We start from the raw sequence: 20,297 nt of genomic DNA, 5'->3' as shown, positions 1-20,297 counted from the left end.
GTAAGTGCGATGACATCAGCAGATTGACTTTGCCACAACCAAGCACGTTGCGCGCTGGGTCTAGCGAAAATGGAAATATCGCTGGCAGCTTTGATTTGATACAGCTGGCCCAGTTCAAAACATGGCAACGCCAACGCCCTAGTGACCAATGGTAAGAACACTCAAGCGGCCGTAGTTTTGTGCACCTCAGTGGAACAATATTGAAGATAGTCTGTTCTGTTTCTGGCAGGCTATCATATGATGTGATGCGACAAATCTGGGTTAGCAGTACTGTTTGTATACATTTAGATTTTACATTGACTTCTCATCAGGTGGGTGGAAGGCCGGTTAATAGAGTGGACGGTGGCAAAAGGTCTTCTAGAGAATGAAGGATGCCAGGTAGTTGTGTGGATGGTTTGTGGTTCCGGTGCGACTTCCCAAGCCAAGGCTTCAGGCGCCGGACCCGCCGTTTTGAAGGAATATCCCTCTCATTGCCGTAACGCAATAAACCATTTCTACGACATTGCCGTAATGAAGCGCATGTGCTTAGTATTTCGTCACCAGGTCACTCAGAACTCTTCATTATGATTCTGGCCCCGAAAAATAAGCCCTCATTCTCTAGATTGTTTCTGTGCTAAATAGCAACGCCCACGCGTGTGCTCCAACTGATATGCTTGGGCTGGTTTTGCCTTCATCCTATAGAACTGAACCCTTCAAAATGTTCAGCAGTGCGTTCAAGACGCTTGCGTCCAGCAAATGTAAAGCCGAACACGAAGGCACTTTTTCTTAAAAGTAGTCCGTGAATCAAGTACTACTTTTCTACGTGTGGAACATGACTCGTGAAATTATAACTTTCTCACCATTGTAACGTTACGAAAAGGAAGAGATCACGAGAAATTACCAACCATTAGCGCGCAATAGTTGAGTTGTGGAACCAACTTTCGGGAATCGCACCAAAGACGCAAAATGTTTTTGAAGAAAGTGTAATTACCACAGAATCCCCGAATTACTATTCAGTCAAGAAATTCGGTAACAGCCACTGGCTCTAATTCTGGACATGACAAAACAGTTCTTGGTACCCTTTGCATCTTTAAGCTCTGCAACTGTGGGTGAAGTCCATCTATATACGAGCACCAGCGTTCGTGCCTTTATGCCTAATTTATGCAGTCAACTGCTCTCTAGGCCTGCTACACCATTCGTGAGAGCGACTGGCTTGAATGACAAACTTTGACTGTGCTCCTCACCCCTTCACCATTTCTCTTTTCAATCCCCCCCCCCCCCCCCCCCCGATGCAGGGTAGCCACTCTTCTGGTTAACATCCCTGCCTTCCTTCTTTTTCTTTATCTATCTGCTTCATCAATACTCCTGCACGAGATTCCGTCAGATGATGGTGATTTATTGGCCAGTCGGTTAGTAACAGTTGTACGAGTGGGTCAGTTTCTGCCAACGCAGCGCCCTCTATGCGTGGGGTTCTTATCCTCTGGGATGGAAAAATTTGGGTGTGGTGGGTGCTACAGATAGCTCGGGTGGGCGAGCAAATTCCTACAATGTGTTTGCGAGGTGGCCATTCGGAGAAAGCATGAATTACTGTCACCTTCGCGCGGACCTTGTCAATATCAGGGTCGGCAGCGCGCAGCAACCCTTTCCTGTCAGTCGTATCCGACTCCACGCCAGAAAACTTGGTCCCGAGCCAGAACGCTCCATACGTGCTAATAGAACGGGCACGCCCTTTGACAGCTTGCGCGGAGCGCTTGAATACGATCGCCCTCTGCGTTAAAGACTCGACATGCAGGCACCAAAGTGACAATTATGCGGGACAAGGAGCGCGATGAAGAAATACCGAGTTCCGGCTATCCCAGCAGTGACAGCCGCTTGGCCTGCGCCTACTGACGTTTTGCTTCTTTGGCACAAGATAAACCGAACGTGCCTCCTATTCGCTTTGCCCTGCCAGCGCTACAATTTGTTCCCGGGCTAATAAGAAATGGTAAATGGTCTTGGTACGGGAGTGGAAGCTGGGTTTTCCAGACCCCTTTACGCATGGAATGATGCTGTGGACTCTTGAGGGTTATTTACTCGCATCTGCAGTCGGGTGAATGCGCACTCGAATTGACTGGTGACGATGTTTTACCTTCTATAGCTTGATGAGCGAAACGAAGTTTTTCCGTTTTTATCGAGCCATCAGCAGCTACCATGCGCAGCTTTCCTAAACATCATGAACTATGTAGTGCACTCTGTCGGCCGCCAGCCTCAAACTGGCAAACACCGCTTAACTCAATTGCTGTATTTTCATTTATACATTACAGAGAAGAGTAAATCGTGCGGTAACATTATGAGTAAAGATGTTGAATATGATGACCTGCTCTTCATATGAGCTGCAGAATCTGACTTGTAAAATGCTTCCTAAGCTACCACCGAGTAGTTCTGGCGACCACGCGAAGTACTTAACGTTCGAGAAACATTCGAAATTCCCGTGTTACTGTTTTATGATCAGCGCCATACCACATGCGGTGGCAGACACTCAAACTGGAAGCGTTTGCCCAGTTTTTCTGGGCTTATGGGTGATTTTCAGCACACCCTTTGTGGCGTGTCCGCGTCAAAGCAAATGCATGAATGCTCAGGACCGACGTTTGGCGTACTTTAGTCCGTCCTTTTTGACCTTCTCAATGCCACTCTTTAGCACCGTATGTAGGCATCCTCTAAGCGCTTAGTGCCCCTTACCTTTACAAAAATGCACACTGAGTTTCGATCGACCATTTATTGAGTCCTTGTAGAATGTGCAACATTTCAAAAGAAGCACAAATTTTAATAAGCATGTTCTTTAGGGCGTCAGAGCATTCTATGTTGATATGAGACAACAGGAAGCCAACTCCAGTGCGACAAATTTCAGGACAGCCTTTGAAAATTTTCTTTTGTGAAGCCGCCCACCCTTGAAATCGTCTGTGAAGCCGCCCACACTCATGCAAAACCCCTGTCCAAGGGGCATTTGAGGACTAAATAAATAAAAAAATAAAAAATAAACCACTTACAGGTCAATTGTGTCAACAAGACAATCGAATATCAGTTAATTTTGCTCGCAATAATTTCCATAGAACTTAATTCTCATGGAATGCTCGATAAAACGCTGATCAATAGGGACAGAGGTCGAACGTTTTAGCAATACTTATGAAACATGACTTCAAGCATTAAAAAAATGCTTAAGCGCAAAAAAGCTGATTTGAAGCATTAAAACAACGCTGTAATGCGATAAGAAACAAATGTTCCGCACACATAGAACTTTAAATCACGCATAAATTTCAACAACTGCATCGTACTTTTCCTTAGCTGTTCGTGAAATTAGGACTCGTATCAAGTAATACTACTTTGCAGTTTAACCTCCCGGTTTGTGCCATCCACAGATTTCGTCGATGGCGCCGACGTTCTTTTCTAGATCTCCGGTTACTAACAACTTTTAACTAACACTGGATGGTACACCCTTTATCATCATCATCATCATCATCATCATCATCATCATCATCATCATCATCATCATCATCATCCTTACTACACCCACTGCAGGGCAAAGGCCTCTCCCATGTCTCTCCAATTAACCCTATCCTTTGCCAGCTGCATCCACCCTTTGCCTGCAAACTTCTTAATCTCATCCGCCCACCTAACCTTCTGCCGCCCCCTGCTACGCTTACTTTCTCTTGGAACCCACTCCGTTACCCTTAAAGACCAGCGGTTATCTTGCCTTCGCATTACATGCCCTGCCCAAGCCCATTTCTTTCTCTTGATTTCGACTACGATGTCATTAACCCGTGTTTGTTCCCTCACCCACTCTGCCCGCTTCCGATCTCTTAACGTTACACCTATCATTTTTCTTTCCATGGCTCGCTGCGTTGTCCTTAACTTAAGCTGAACTCTTTTCGTTAGCCTCCACGTTTCTGCCCCGTAGGTGAGTACCGGTAAGATTATGCTGTTGTAGACTTTCCTCTTGAGGGAAATTGGTAAACTGCCACTCATGATCTGCGAGAATTTGCCATATGCGCTCCACCCCATTCTTATCCTTCTAGTTATCTCCCTCTCATGATCCGGATCAGCTGTCACTACCTGCCCTAAGTAGACGTATTCCGGCACAATTTCTAGGCTCTCCCTGCCAATTGTGAACTGTTGTTCCCTTGCTAGGCTGTTGAACATTACCTTGGTTTTCTGCATGTTAATTTTTAGACCCATCGATCTGCTCTGCCTGTCTAACTCGTTGATCATGATTTGCAGTTCACCTCCTGAGTGACTCAGCAAGGCAATGTCATCAGCAAATCGCAGATTATTTAGGTATTCTCCATTTATTCTTATTCCCAACTGTTCCCAATTCAGGCCTCGAAAAACCTCCTGCAAACATGCGGTGAACAGCATTGGCGAGATCGTGTCTCCTTGCCTGACACCCTTCCTTATTGGAATTTTATTGCTGACTTTATGGAGGACTATAGTAGCTGTGCAGTTGCTATATATATCTTCCAGTATTTTGACATAAGGCTCTTCTACCCCCTGATTACGCAATGCCTGTATGACTGCTGAGGTTTCCACTGAGTCGAATGCTTTCTCGTAATCAATGAAAGCTATATAGAGAGGTTGGTTATATTCTGCGCATTTCTCTATCACCTGATTGATAGTGTGAATATGATCTATTGAGGAATATCCTTTACGAAAGCCTGCCTGATCATTTGGTTGATTAAAGTCTAACGTTGCCCTGACTCTATTAGCGATTACCTTAGTAAATACTTTGTAGGCAACGGATAGTAAGCTGATCGGCCTGTAATTTTTCAAGTCCTTGGCGTCTCCCTTCTTATGAATTAAGATAATGTTTGCATTCTTCCAAGCTTCTGGTACAGTCGAGGTCATAAGGCATTGCGTATACAGGGTGGCTAGTTTTTCTAGCACGATGTCCCCTCCATCCTTCAACAGATCTGCTGTTACCTGATCCTCCCCAGCTGCTTTTCCCCTTTTCATTGCTTCTAAGGCTTTCTTTACTTCATCCTTCGTTACTGTCGGGATGACGCATTGCTGTGCACAGCTGTTCTCATTAGCGCTCTGATTACATTGGCTACTGTACAGGTCTGTGTAGAACTCTTCGGCTACGTTAACTATCTTATCCATATTGCTAATGACATTGCCCTGCTTGTCTCTTAATGCATACATCTGGTTTTTACCTATGCCTAGTTTCCTCTTCACTGTTTTTAGGCTACCTCCGTTCTTTATAGCATGCTCGATTCTCTCCATATTAAACTTCCTTATGTCGGCTACCTTGCGCTTATTTATTAACTTTGATAGCTCCGTTAGCTCTATTCTATCGGTAGTGTTTATAGCTGGTATATAAGATGAAGCACATAGGTCTTAGGTAGGTGAATATGTGAGAGTACCATGTTTATGCTGTGATAATGCTGTTTTCACGACGTTAATGTTGCCTGCTTTTCCCAGAGTGCTTGAAGAGGTTGTTTGTTGTAATATTTACCTTTAATGGTAATAATATGCAACTTCAGCGAGAGCTTGCGCCGCTACATTGTTGGTTTCATGGAACCTTAAAAGCATAAAACTGAAGTGTACGCGTATTCTTTAAGATAGGTTAAAATATATGGTGGACAAGTTAATTCATTCCTTTTCACTCAAATAAATAATTTTATAACGTTTTGTTAAAGTTCTCCTACCAGGATGTATTAAGATGGGCGAGTAGAGCTTCAGTTAAAGCATTGTGGCAAATTTCATATATGTAAATTCAATAAATAGTCGTTTAAGAATAAATTTTGTTCTCATGCTCTGTTGTGCAAAGCCAAGAGCTTCTTAACTTAAGCACGGCAGCCCCTATTGCAAGGGTACAAAGTTTCACGGTGTTTCCAGCGTACGCGTTTGATACGGCAATATACTATTGCAAAGTACTACTTTTGTAAGTTGCCCTTTCTGCGAAGTGCACATTGCATTCATGTGATTGGTGAAATTCAAAGCCTCATTCAAAATTCAAAACGATGCTCCTGATTGCTTGTACGTACACACTTTGTGCAGAGTTTTATTTGGGCGTAAAATGACAGCATGCATTGCATATGCTCACAATTCAAAGCTCACTTCATACATTCCGAGCCTGTGAAGTCGGAAAACACTGAGGGAGGCACAAACGCACACGACAGATACCTTCCATGAAAAGCAGGACGGCGCCAACGACAGTACCCGCCGCGGTGGCTCAGTGGTTAGGGCGCTCGATTACTGATCCGGAGTTCCCGGATTTGAACCCGACCGCGGCGGCTGCGTTTTTATGGGGGGAAAACGCTAAGGCGCCCGTGTGCTGTGCGATGTAAGTGGACGTTAAAGATCTCCAGGGGGTCGAAATTATCCCGGAGCCTTCCACTACGGCACCTCTTTCTTCCTTTATTCTCTTACTCCCTCCTTTATCCCTTCCCTTACGGCGCGGTTCAGGTGTCCAACGATATATGAGACAGATACTCCGCCATTTCCTTTCCCCAAAAACCAATTAAAAAACCAACGACAGCAAAGACTGCCTGCTTCAGGGTGATGAAGTAATAGTTGCCAAACTGTTCATCTTATTCATATTCAATCAAGCCGCCGCGATGGCTCAGTGGTCATGGCGCTCGGCTGCTGGCCCGAAAGACTCGAGTTCGATCCCGGCCGCGGCGGTCGAATTTTGATGGAGGCGAAATTCTAGAGGCTCGTGTACTGTGCGATGTCAGTGCACGTTAAAAGAACCCCAGGTGGTCGAAATTTCCGGAGCCCTTCACTACGGCGTCTCTCATAGCCTGAGTCGCTTTGGGACGTTAACTCCCCCATAAACCAAACCAAACCAAACCAATCATATTGTAACGGAAAACAGGGAGACAGGTCGCTAACCAGCAGAATACAGCAAGCAGCCAGCCAGCCAGCGCGAGACACTTCAACGTCTTCGAAGACACTTCAGCGCCACCTGAGAACACCAGGTGGCATTACTCCCCCTCCAAAAAAAAAAAGAAAAACAAAAGCGGGGTTGCAGTATGGGCAGTGGAACACTGAGCGTACTATCCATTACCGCGTGAAGTAGGGTTTCATGCGGACAACGTGCACAACCTCAGAGCGTGGTGGACGACGCTGAGGCTGCACAGTCCCGTCAGGAAGAACTTCGTAGGTCACTTCGGTGACGCGGCGCAAAACTCGGTACGGTCCAAAGTAACGGCACATCAGTTTTTCAGACAAGCCTGGGCGGCGTACCGGGGTCCACACCCAAACTTGGTCTCCCGGATGGTATTCGACGTGCCGATGACGGAGGTTGTAGCGGCGTGCATCCGTGCCCTGCTGCCGCTGAATGTGAAGACGGGCAAGTTGACGTGCTTCCTCGGCGCGCTGAGCGAACTGCTCGGCGTCTGGCGTGAGTGGGTGGTCATCAGTGCTGCATGGAAGCATTGCTGCGAGAGGTACTGGGATCGATACCCAGCACCTCCACCAAAATATGTAACGGAAAACAGGGAGACAGGTCGCTAACCAGCAGAATACAGCAAGCAGCCAGCCAGCCAGCGCGAGACACTTCAACGTCTTCGAAGACACTTCAGCGCCACCTGAGAACACCAGGTGGCAATATTCAGTCAAATGGTGCTGTTAGCCTTTTGCTTGCGTCATTTCAAATCTTCGCCGACGATTTAGATGAGCATTAGGACGAGGTCGTTTTCTAAAAAAATTCGCGCGTTTGAACGGTCCTCACCTCACAAAACAAGACCGTTATGGTATGCCACGATTTCCAGCTTGAAAGGCAATTTTCGTGACCCGCTTACAGCCAGTTCATTTGCACAGACGTTTAATTGTTTGATTTTGCATCCACTAGATGACAGGGTCAACTCCTGCTTTTTAAAGCGCTCAGTGCTCTAGAGTGCACTGAATTAACGGGCTGTATAACACTTACCTTTGGCTCCCTACCCAACACAACCCGTCTCTCTATTTCCCAGGCTCACACATTTCGTGAGATTCAGACAGTCCTCTCATTACCCCAGCATGACATTTTTCTTTTTTAAACGCTTCCGATCTCTCCGCTGCTGCCGCAACTGCCCTGAACGCTTTGCCGATCTTGCTCACAATCTCTTTTATTGTCATGTCACCCTTCAGTCCCCTTTCTAGCCCCGCCCTCATCCCAATCCTTTCCTGGCATAAATGGCTGCCTTCTTGTGAAGGGGATCAGCTCGATCCGGTGTGGAAGGCGAAGCACTTTTGAGCCCTTCATTTGTGCTCTGATATGAAGAGTTTCCTTATTTCTAAGGCATTTACATGCTTAGTATTACGAAATTCCTGAAATGCCATAGAAAATTCTCAGTTCCCTTTTAAATCATGGATTCAATTCACCACCGCCGTAAATAGGTGTGACAGTGTGACATGTGTGTCTGTGTGACTTTCAGCGTGATAGTGTAACGTTAATAAATATTTAGCTCAGCGCGGCGGCCAAGGTTCGCCGTACTTTGCCGGCTTTGCACACACATAAACAAGCAGCCATGCCCATTACGGTCGCAAGGCGGAATTTGCTAAGCGCCTGGCACGGTCTTTGCCTCAACCGACAAAACGACTGTAGCTCTGAGCGCTGTTAGGGAAAGAAACATTGTATGCGTTCTTTCCATTACGGCGGCGGCGCGCAGCTACTATGGTTCTAAGCGTGGTCGTTCCAGACCGTTGAGTAAAACGGAGACCAATTTACGGGCGCTCGAAGGCGCTTGTGCTACTCGCCATATTATAGGCAAAGCAACCCGTCCTCTGGTGTTGTTACAGCCCCATGTGAGCTCTTTTAGGGTCGTTGCGGTGCCGTATTAGCTCACCTCGCTGGTCTTGAAGAAGTGACAGAAGAGTGTTTGGTTATGTAAAAAGGGTTAAGTGCATTCGGCGCTATTATCTTAAAATCTCATGGGTGTGTTTGCACGCATAACGCAGTAGCCATTAAGTAATTTATTAGGGAAGGACGAGCTCCGATTACAGTGCAGAGCCAATCTGCCGATCGCACAAAGGCACTTTCGAAGACAAGCAGAAAGTGACCTGCAATTTCCTACGGGGGCATAATATTAACTCACAGGCGGATTTAATGAATTGGGCGCCATGGCACAAGGTATTTTCCTTTTTCTTTTTCACAAGGTGGGGTCAAATACCCGTTTTCCAAGCATTTTATCCCAGATAAGCCGAGCACGAGGCCAGGGGAAGATTTTACCTGTTCTACCACCGGTGGGTACCCGGTGGCACTGGGGATCGAACCCCGCACCTCGCGCATGCGAGGCGGCTGCTCAACCACTAGGCCACCGCTGTGGTCGTAAAAAGTGTTCGGGGTAGATGTGCAAGAATCACCTGCCGCGATGGCTCAGTGGTTAGGGAGCTCGGCTAGCGATCCAGAGCACCCGGGTTCGAGCGCGACCGCGGCGGCCGCGTTTCGTTGGAGGCGAAACGCAAAGGCGCCTGTGTTCTGTGCGATGTCACTGCACGTTAAAGATCCCAGGTGGTCGAAATTATTCCGGAGACTTCCACTACGGCACCTCTTTCTTCCTTTCATATTTCGCTCCCTCCTTTATCCGTTGCATTACGGCGCGGTTCAGGTGTCCGCCGATATTTGAGACAGACTCTGCGTCATTTCCTTTCGCCAAAAACCAATTTTCAATTTTCTTTTTTTTTTTGCGCTCGACTATTGATCCGGAGTTCCCGGGTTCGAACCCGACCGCGGCGGCTGCGTTTTTATGGAGGAAAAACGCTAAGGCGCCCATGTGCTGTGCAATGTCAGTGCACGTTGAAGACCCCCAGGTGGTCGAAATTATTCCGGAGCCCTCCACTACGGCACCTCTTCTTTTCTTCTTTCACTCCCTCCTTTATGCCTTCCCTTACGGCGCGGTTGAGGTTTCCAACGATATATGAGACAGATACTGCGCCATTTCCTTTCCCCCAAAACCAGTTATTATTATTATTATTATTATTATTATTATTATTATTATTATTATTATTATTATTATTATTATTATTATTATTATTATTCATTTTTGCAAGAGTCATAATTGGTTTTTTTAGGAAAAGAAATGACGCAGTAACTGTCTCACATATCTCGGTGGACATCCTAACCGCGCCGTAAAGGAAGGGATAAAGGAGGGAGTGAACGAAGAAAGGAAGAAAGAGGTGCCGTAGTGGAGGTCTCCGGAATAATTTCTACCGTTGCCTGGGGGTCTTTAACGTGCACTGACATGGTCATGTAAAATCAGATTTTACGCCTACCTACATACATAGGTATGAGTTCGTGAGATCTAGTTTGTCATGTGGCGAAGTCTACATTCAACAATGACGCATCACTACACGGTCCAGCCGACGGTATCTTACTTCTGCGGTGTGCCTTCCTTTGTCGGCAGGCTCCGCCATTCAATAGCAAACATGCCGCGAGCCGAGTGGAACGAGCAATTGTTTCCGGCATAATAGAGGAGGACGGTGCGTGTTCGGAGGGAAAGGGAATGGGCTGGTCCCTACATTGTCCTTGGGTCGTGGCCCTCTAACGTCGTTCAATCGCCCACCTTTTTTCGCCGATTGCACGCGCGCGTTTCTTTCCCGCCCACGACGAACTGCCTGCACGCAGCTCCGTTCTTGATTGCCCCGCGCGAAGGCGCGTGGCGTGTGCTTACGACACCGCTCGTTAACTACGGGCGCGTGACGATGGTTTTCCTCGGCGTAATGCTCGGCGCCGGAGGATTAAGTTGATAGTCAACGCTAACCAAGCATACCAAGCGGGCAAGCCGTGGAAATGTGGCCCAGTCATGTATATCACGAGGGCTGCGATCAATCACGTCTGAGGTTAGTCAGGCGTTTTAGCAGAGCATGAGGGCGTGGCGATGGGGGTCGTTTGAGCGTTTTTCACAATGATGTAATGTCAGGTATGTGGAAAGAAAAAAAACGCAGTTTGGGAAGAAATGCTGCATAAATAGGTTTCTGACACCTCTCAAATTACAGTCAATGAAAAGTGCCGCTTACGTTTATATTTTCGAACCTGCAATGTTGTCTTAATAATAATAATAATAATAATTGGTTTTTTGGGGAAAGGAAATGGCGCAGTATCTGTCTCATATATCTTTGGACACCTGAACCGTGCCGTAAGGGAAGGGATAAAGGAGGGAATGAAAGAAGAAAGGAAGAATAGGTGCCGTAGTGGAGGGCTCCGGAATAATTTCGACCACCTGGGGATCTTTAACGTGCACTGACATCGCACAGCACACGGGCGCCTTAGCGTTTTTCCTCCATAAACACGCAGCCGCTGCGGTCGGGTTCGAACCCGGGAACTCCGGATCAGTATTCGAGCGCCCTAACCACTGAGCCACCGCGGCGGGTCAAAGTTGTCTTACGATTCCATATCTGGAATGCGTATTTTTAATTCATGTGAGCAAGTGATTTGTGCTGATGTAAGACGCTTGTAGGGCGCCTCCTCCTCTCTGCCGAAGGAGCGTCGATGAAATGGCACACAGTTATCGGGTGCAGAAAGGTCCTCGAAACTAAGACCCATCTTTTAGTTGTCCGCCACGGTGGCTCAGTGGTTAGGGCGCTCGGCTACTAATCCGGAGTTTCCGGGTTCGAATGCGACCGCGGCGGCTACGTTTCGATAAAGGCTAAACACATAGGCGCCCGTGTGTTGTGTGATGTCAGTGAACGTTAAGATCCCCAGGTGGTCGAAATTATTCCGAAGCCCTCCGCTACGGCACCTCTCTCTTCCTTTCTTCTTTCACTTCCTCATTTATTCCTTTCCTTACGGCGCGGTTCAGGTGTCCACTGAAATATGTGAGATCACATTCCCTTACATTCCCCCTTCGAACCTGTTTACATAACCAAATGTGCATAGCAATCCTTAAGCACCAGCAGGTCGTCTCACTCTATTAATCGCTATTAACTCTGATAAGCCTGCACATCAATCCCTATCGTACGAATCGCTAACTCTTTACGCTTATTTGAGAAGCAGGCGAACAAAACAAAAAAAGCAACGCCCCTATGACGATGCGGTTCACGGCGCTGCGGATCCGCCTTTCGTTAAATGCGGTTAGTCGAGATATCCGAGATTCCTTTTCCTGCGGCTGCTGCCTCGTTACTCGGCGCCAGAAGCGGCCAGGCAGGGCGCGAGTACGTACAAGGAACTGGCTTCGTCTTCACGCTCCTTTCACAACCGAGAACTGGAAACGGAGAGTGACGCTACCGCTCTCGCAAGTGACGGACGGGGGGGGGGGGGGGGGGGGGTGGCAGTCTCGACGCCTCGGCGGCGACGAGGCACGCTGCGGTGGCAGTGAGAGCGCGCAAGCCGGCGTCAACTGCGGTGAGCCGCCGCACCAAGCGGGGCGAAAACCGCCTATTACTCTTTTAAGATTTGTACATTTCTTTTCGAAACACCAGCGACGGGTGCACCAGCAGCCTGCAGACAAAAGAAACTTCTCGAAACGGTTCACGAAATTGACGAGGCTGGAGGGAAGGGCGTCGTGGCCAATGACGCGTGCCCCAACAGCGAACAAGGATGTCTGCTGCCAGGACCGCTCTGTGTTCCCTCAATGTCTCAGGCGACTTTGTTTCTCCTTCCATGTTCGTCAGGGCCCTCCTCTCGTTCCGCGATGTGTTACACTTTATTTTTCGTCCACGCTGCTACTTTTTTCTCCGATGCGCTTTCCTTTATGCTCGCTTGTTCCGCGGAGCCGCCAAATTGTCCTCCTCATGTCAACCTCCGCGAGAAACGCCCCGACGCCGTCCGCCCAGCTGCCGCGGCGGCGCGCACTTCTCCCCTCCGGAATGGACCGCATATGCGCGCTGCTGGCCCTGTTGCCGCGTGCGTCGGGGAACGAGAACAGCGATCGGTGACCGAGAATCGTATGCAGATCCATTGTCAAGCTGGAGAAGGCGGTCCCCGCGTCGCCGCAACCGCCGCCTTAGCGTTGCGCGCGCCGCGAGAGAGTATGTACCACGCCGCGGCCCCGTCTGGGCGCCTCCGCCGCTTCGAGATCTGGAAGCGAAACGCGGCGTCGCGGACGTGCGTCTTCACGGGAGGCCTCCGCAGTGCAGTGAGGGAAAGGGCAGAGCGGCCGCGTCACTGGCGTCGCCCGGCGTTGCTGGCGGCATGCGCCCGGCTTCGTCGTGGCCTCCGCGGTGACATCGGGCACCCGTGGAGTCGCCTGAGCCGCCGATGGCAGCGAGGCAGCTGGGTCACGTCTGTCGCATAGCGTGAAATTATTGGCTCGAGCAGCGCACGCGACGCGACGTTCCGCGGTGACGTGTGTAGGCCGGGAGCGACGCAGTGTGGCCCTGAAGACGGTACTCCGCTGCCTCACATAGGCTTAACGGCAGCGGCGTACTCGACCGCTGGATGCGTAGGGGTCAGTATCCTTGGGTCGTTCCCTTATAGAGCGGGTCGGAGCTGTCACGGTCATTCCTTGTTACGTTGGGACTGCATCATATGGAAGCGCTACAGTGTCCCTGGACCCGTCCTGTCGCAAAGGGTCGGCGCATCATGGTCTTCGGAGCCTTGTCTGAGTAGCGAACAATGCAACGCTACCAGGAAACGAGTCAGAGATGTCCTCATCCTGTTCACTTCATTCAGAAGTGCGTTTGCGTTGTCAGGCGAGCGCCGTGATCAGTGATTTGGTTGACCTCCAAGCGAACGGGTCCGATGGTAAGGCATCGGGAGCATAGACAGAATATTTTAAATTAGCACCCGCTACGCATGTAGCTTTAAGTAACTGTCCTTTGGATGCACATTGTAATTACTCTTTTGCCTGTTTATTCTTTGCCCAGTGTATCTTTTGCAGCTGTCGACTGTGGCGGCAGTATTCAAAGCCAGTAGCAACACCATTCACTGGATCTGCTGACCAAGGGCAAAAACGCAAAACAAAGATCCAGGAAAAGAATTCCTGCAGAACACTGTCATTGAACATTGTCATTGCAGAACACTGTCACTGAAACACTCGTTCCGTCAATATTAATACCACTTCAATATTCAATCTGAGCGCTAAAGCATGACAGGCAGGCACAAGTGTTTCACTTGCTTCCTGCTGGTCATATGAAGATCATCTGTTCTGCAGCGATATCCAGAATTTCTCTATTTTCCCTCTTACCTCTAACTCGTCAATGGACTTCCTCTTCACTAGCTTCTACCGTTCCCTCTTCAAGTCTAAGCTTATTCGAGACCTTACAATTCTGAGGTCGCTACAGCGCACCTTTCCGAGGACGTCCACATCCTGAACGATGCCAGGTTGAGCGCATCGTATGAAGTCGATTTCAATCTTAGTCTCACTTGCTTACTGCTGGCCTATTGACATTGCTTTCCTTTTCCTTTTTTAACCTTTCCATGCTCTCTAGCAAAAAAAAACAAAAAAAAACTGTAACGTAAAAGGAACAACATGATCAATTATCCGCCACATTTCTGTAGGCACCAAGCACTTCCGTGCACGGATTCGTCAAAGACAAAGCATCAACGAAATGGATTTATCATCGCCGGAAATGCATGACTCGTCGGCCCGCTAACGATGAATGACGAGGTGGGCAAGGCAGAGAGTCACTCCATCAATCTGCCATTCATGTCGTTCTTGAACCGGGCAGCTGGGAATCGTCTTTTGCGAAACACCCGCGCTCCTACTACTATTGAAGTGCCCGGCACTTGTACAGCACGCTTGTACTACAGCTCGTGCTGAACAAGCGCCGACCGCTTTCCGACGCACTGCAAACAACGCCTGCTTAAATAGGCCGCGTTAGAAGCGATTGCAAATTGAACACGCCGAGGTGCCAAGGACATTATCCGATCACAAGTTGCCATATGTTGTCTCAAGAGGCAAGGCCCGAGCGGGAGTCAAGTAAAACTGAGAAGAGCCTATAGAAGCTGGAATGATCTCTCATAGTTAACACCACTCGGCTCCTTGAACATGGAGCGAGGCGAGAAGTCCTGCCTAAATGCAAAGAAAAAAAAATGACGGAGCACAAGTGAAAGTGCAGGAGCGACAAGCTTTGACGGAAAGCTTGTCGTCGAGAACAATGCGCCGTCGGCGTTCAGATCACCGAGTGGTTCGCAGCTCGCGACGTCCGGAATTACAGCGCACGCCTTTCTTACCGGGGCGCCTCGCCTTTAAAAATTATCGCGCCTACCGCGTTGTTGGCCGGCAAACACAGGTGTGACGGAACTGCCGTTCGTTGCGGGACTAACGCGGCTACCGTTTTCTCTCGCAGTTGTTGAGTCGATGTAGGATTGCAGAGAATGCGGCGACATAAGCTGATTGTAACCGAGCACCATACTACTTCCGTGCACTCGACCGTTTCATTCTGTTGCGCGCTGCAGAGTTCTGCGAGCTGGGAATGGATCGTTAAGTTTTTGTGGCGTGGGTTAATTACAGTAAGGCTAGGCTTCGACACGCATCGCGTCAGATTGTTTTATTGGCGTTTACGATGTTGACTTTGTGTTTGTAGTTGCCCATTCGTTTTTATCTGGCCACGGAGAGTTTAACTCCGCAATTGGTAGGTTTAGTCAGTAAGCTGATAGCTGGTTGGAGGTGCTTTGTTCTTTAGTGTAATTTCTTATAGCATGAAGCTGAAGTTCTCCTACACAGATTCTAAGCTTCTGGAATTATCCGCAGTGCTTACTCCGTTTTCCACTAAAGTTCTTCATCCAGTTCGATTTATTATTGCGAAAGGAAGTAGACAGAATTCGTCACCAATACCAACGTGTCTTTGATATTTTGATGCCTTAGAGTTTGTTCAATACTGCACCTTTTGCCGAGAAAAAAATGCGATTATATAGCGCAGTGGAGTAAGTAGGAGATGCCTCTCCTGTGGGCTGTTTTGCAATATCTCATCTGCAAGTAACCATAAAGAAAGCCAACGGTCATTGAAACCAGGAAAATCATAGATTTTTTTTTCGTGTTGACCAGTGTGAAACTAGTAGTGCAATCATTTTTTTTTACTTAAAACATAACATATTAGAAACCAGAAAACATAACCATACGTACCTGTGGGACCCAACCATATCCGACTGGCGGCATGTGGTTGTCTCCATCTTGTTTCTAATCAATTCTCTTCCAGATAAAAAATCATTACAAGTCAAAGTTCCCATTGGTCAAAGGCACAGATTTAAAAAAAAAATCCTGGATGCTTCCCTTGGCTTCAGTGACTGTTGGGTTTCTTACATGTATGTCAAAATGAGCCCCTCATATTCATACCCTTGTCAGCACGTAAGTAGATTTTCTGTAAACTTAGGCCACATTACTAAGCAGCCAGACCACATAACCACGGCGATTGAAGCACGAGCTATCTACGCACACACTTCGCAGTCTATAGCCTGATTTGGCGTCATTTTGATGCGTGTTGCTTTCGCGATAGCATTGTTTCGTCCTAATGGGCGTAATTGTCGCGTCATTATCTTCCAGAGTGTGCGGTCGAGGAATCATCCATCACAGCCGACTGATAAAGCGCTTTGTACGCCGCTGCAAGTCGTATTTTCTCCACTCCCATTCACCGCCTCTTAGCCTCCTGCCAAGAAATGATTTATGGTTGCTGGCTTCCACGCGTTGCTCGCGCTTACCTCGCCGGGACCGAGAAGGAAATACAGTGCGGCAAGATTACCGATGTTGTGGTTTGTTTATCGCGTTAATCAGGCATCTTAAATAATGATTTTGCATCTATTAGACGGTTCCGCTAATAGCGAAACGCAAACATAAACAGAAAAGACAAATGTCTTTTCTCTCTGGTCCACAAGTAGCGCTGGCTATAAACCATATTACGGGACCAGAAGTCTTGAAAAATTGTTTTTTTATGTCTCAATATGTAAACCCTTAATGTGAACGTTATTTAGAGCGGACACTTTATTAGCATTTGGACGAAATTCATTAAAGTTCTCCATTTTCCATGGAGGAATCCTTGGGGCTATAAGCATTTTTTATGCCGTACAAATTTTAGCCTGAGAGGTGAAATCGAAAAATGTTTTCTTCGAAATGTAATCACCATGTTACTAATAACGCATCAATTAATTCATGCAGATGTGATTTTCCTACAATTATTAAGCACTCACACTAACGTCTTACGTCACTCAAGTCGATTTTCATATCTGTCTTGCTGGAAAAAGATTTGAAAAAAACTTGGAAGCCTTCTAAACCACATTCTTATAGAAAAATGCTATAGCATTCATGTTGCCAGTTGTGTTGTCTACATCATCATTATCAGCCTGACTATGCGCGGACTGCAGGACAAAGGCCTCGCCTATATTTCTAATGTGGCCAATGCCTAATGTCATGTGTCATGTCTGTGTCATGCGTTTACTGCCTTATGTTCTTCTTGCAACTTTTCGGTCACTACTCCAATCGAAACTGCTTCCATTGCCTTTATATTTTAGAAGAGCTTTATATTGCATGCTTTAGACATCACGTTCCAGAACGTCCTAGCACTTTTCATGCACTGAATTATCTTATGGAGTTGTACTAATCCCACCCTGGGACTACTTCCAAAATTTTGGGCGTCCTTTGAAATACGAGGGGGGGGGGGGGGGGGGGGAGGGGGCAAACATTTAAATTTTGGGGGGTGCTCACATTTTCAACTTCGGCGGTGCCCAATGATTGGTCCACTGATGGCCACGCGGCGTTGATGACGACAAGACCCTGTCAATCGCGTTGGGAGTCCTCATATGCGCCACTGCCCCGGCTGTTTCAGACACAGCCACCGGTGCGGCTGGTGAATGCCAGGTTGCTCTGCTCGAGCTCCCGTAAGGCTCATGCGCAACGCCATGGTGAGCGGGTGGCAACTGCATTGAGTTTGGCAATGGTGGGCAGGTTGCCACCTTCCACAGTGGTCACGTTGCGATGGCGTCACAAGGTGACGTGAGCTTTGTCGACGAATCCGGGAATTTCGTGAGGAATTTCAAACTTCGCTGTGCTCTCTGAATGGTCAGTCGGGATCACGTGACCTTGATGACGCCAGCAAGGAAATTGACCAATCAGGGAATTTCGTTATTGGGAAGCCGGAAATTTCTTGCGGGAAGACCGACTAAATGCTGTCGCATTAATAGGCCACTGGCTCAGTGCTTAATATTTCGATAACAATAAAAAGATTATATCTCTGTTCCTCTTCTTCGTGGCTTTGTGGCGCGTGAAAGATATTCTCCGAGAAAATTCGTGCTGAAAACTGGTTAGCAGCGTTCTCAAAACTCCTGATCAGGAGCCAGACTCACAAAGCGTTTCACGTGTAAGGTCAGCTACGGTTAGCCACCATCCGGCTTTCCTGTTTCCAATCATCGTGGTGCGTGGGCGCCGAAGAACGTGGTATTGACCTATCACGCGCGCAATTTGGGCGCAAGCGGCCCTGTTGCACAAATGGACCCACAAGTGGGACTTGCATTTCGAATCTCTCCGTAATGAACGAAACTGTAAACAATGAAAACCGAACAGTAAACACTGAAGATAATATAGGTCCTTGCTTACTTCGTGACCGCCCTTGAGTTCCGGGAGGAATTCGGTATATTTCGGCAGTTTTTCAACGGCGCTAAAGTGAATTTTAGTCGTCTCTCATTGACAGTACATGAACATATCGAAAGACACTACAGGGGCAAAAATTACTGCCCGAAAGTCAAAATGGCGCAGAAAGGAACGCGACCAATGTCCGGCGTACCGTTTTCACACAAAAAGAGAAAAGGACAGACGGGCCCACCAAGCCGCGAGGGGGTGTTCCAACCAGCTCGAACGGGCCGCCGCTCTTTCGTAATGAGGCGCACGTGCACTGGGGCGCAAAACCAAAAAGCCTCTGCGCCGAGTGACAAGTGCGCGCCGCAGTTCCGACGACGACGACGCTCGGAACAAGCGGCGTAAAGGGAGAGGGGGAAAACGCGGCCCTCTTTGCCACGCGGGCCGCGCTCGGATTACACAAATGGGGATCACGCGCGGCCACTCAGTCGCGAAACTCTCCGCGTACAAGTTCACGTCGCGCTCCCAGCGGTCCGGCACGAGCCGGTGTTTTTGTCTCAAACCAGCGGAACGAATCGTGCACGACTCGCTGCCCGCCGGTGAGGAATCGAGAAAGGGGGAAGACCGGTTATCTACGCGGGGGCAGCGCACTTTCTCTGGTTCGGCCGGTAAACGCCGACGCGTCAGTGTTTTCTTGCTACCTCTTAGTTCCTGTGCTACTGGACTAAGTAAGCTTGATGTTTTGTCAGCGATGTTCGACACCCATAATTGCAGCATAGCTGGATTAGTAACAGTAGTAACATTATTAGCAGTAGTAGCATTAGAAGCAGTATCAGCAGTAGTAATAGCTTCTCGAAGGTGGGGGCGGGGAGGTGTGTCGATAGTGGCTGTGGCCGGGTGGGCAACCTACATAGGAATGCAGGGTGTGGAGATGGGGGTGGGTGATGTTTCTAGAGGGCAGCTGCTTTTCTCACTGCATCTTTGAATTTGATTTCGCCGCCACTTTTTAGGCGTTAGCGCACGAGTCTAACTGGAGCAAAAAACCGGCGTCGAACAAGCGGCGTTGTCCAGGAAGATTCTGATTGGCTGGTGGGCAGTGATGTCATCACTAACGTCACCAGCACGGAGAACGCCCACTGGCCAGAGGGTAGTATCATCACGAGACCGGTACCAGACCGGCAGTAATGCCACCTGACCAGGCCCATATGTGAAGCCTCCAGGCGGCAGGTGGTGTAGGGGAAGAGAACCCGGGTCTTGCAAGCCCCACCCATCACATCCGTCGAAGGAATCTACAGATTCGAATGTTGTCGCATCGCCAGCATAATGAAATTAGAGGTCGCTGTGTTTTTGGTTCCGCTGCTGCCTGGGGTAACTGGTGTGTGCAGGCCTTGTAGAGGCTGTATTGAAGAATAGGGTAGGTTCTTAGCGGGTGGCATTCCTTGAGGCTAGAGTTAGATGGCGAATGGCGCCTCTGGTGGGTAAAGCTGGCTGGAGTAGGGAAGGGGAGGTGAATCGAAGGTGGCGGCTAGTGGACGGGCAGCTCCCTAACTAGGGGTATGCAGTCGGATGGTCGCTGGCGGGTAGTGCTGCCGCTGTGGAGGCTTCGGCCACCCAGACGAGTGTTTTCGCCGAGTGGCAAAATCACTGTTTCCGGAACTTGAAAAATAAAAGGAAGGAAGAGAAGGAAGTGTGTGTTTCAACTTCACACACATTATTACGTAGATGTGCTCATTACATTTGACAGTGCTGTGCTTCTCGCTGTTTTGCCGCACACCACAGCAACCTACGTAACAAAAAAGATAGAATACAAGAGTAAGAAGGTCCTTATGAAGCATTGGTACGAATCGGACCACCGTTTATAATAAGAGAGTAATTTCTCATTGGAATCAACCCAAGTGCAGGTGTGTGCGACAG

General features: G+C 48.4%; 1 protein-coding gene across 1 annotated transcript in view; it reads right to left on the bottom strand.

Annotated features, from left to right (window-relative positions):
- The window catches only part of LOC144129253 (salivary peroxidase/catechol oxidase-like), a 118,649-nt gene that overhangs the window by 58,022 nt on the left and 40,330 nt on the right, over nucleotides 1-20,297 (bottom strand). The window lies entirely within an intron of this gene.

Source organism: Amblyomma americanum, chromosome 4, assembly GCF_052857255.1.
Source record: "Amblyomma americanum isolate KBUSLIRL-KWMA chromosome 4, ASM5285725v1, whole genome shotgun sequence".
Classification (NCBI taxonomy): Eukaryota; Metazoa; Arthropoda; class Arachnida; order Ixodida; family Ixodidae; genus Amblyomma; species Amblyomma americanum.
Note: the sequence above shows the minus strand (reverse complement) of the source record. Positions and strands in the feature narration are given on the sequence as shown.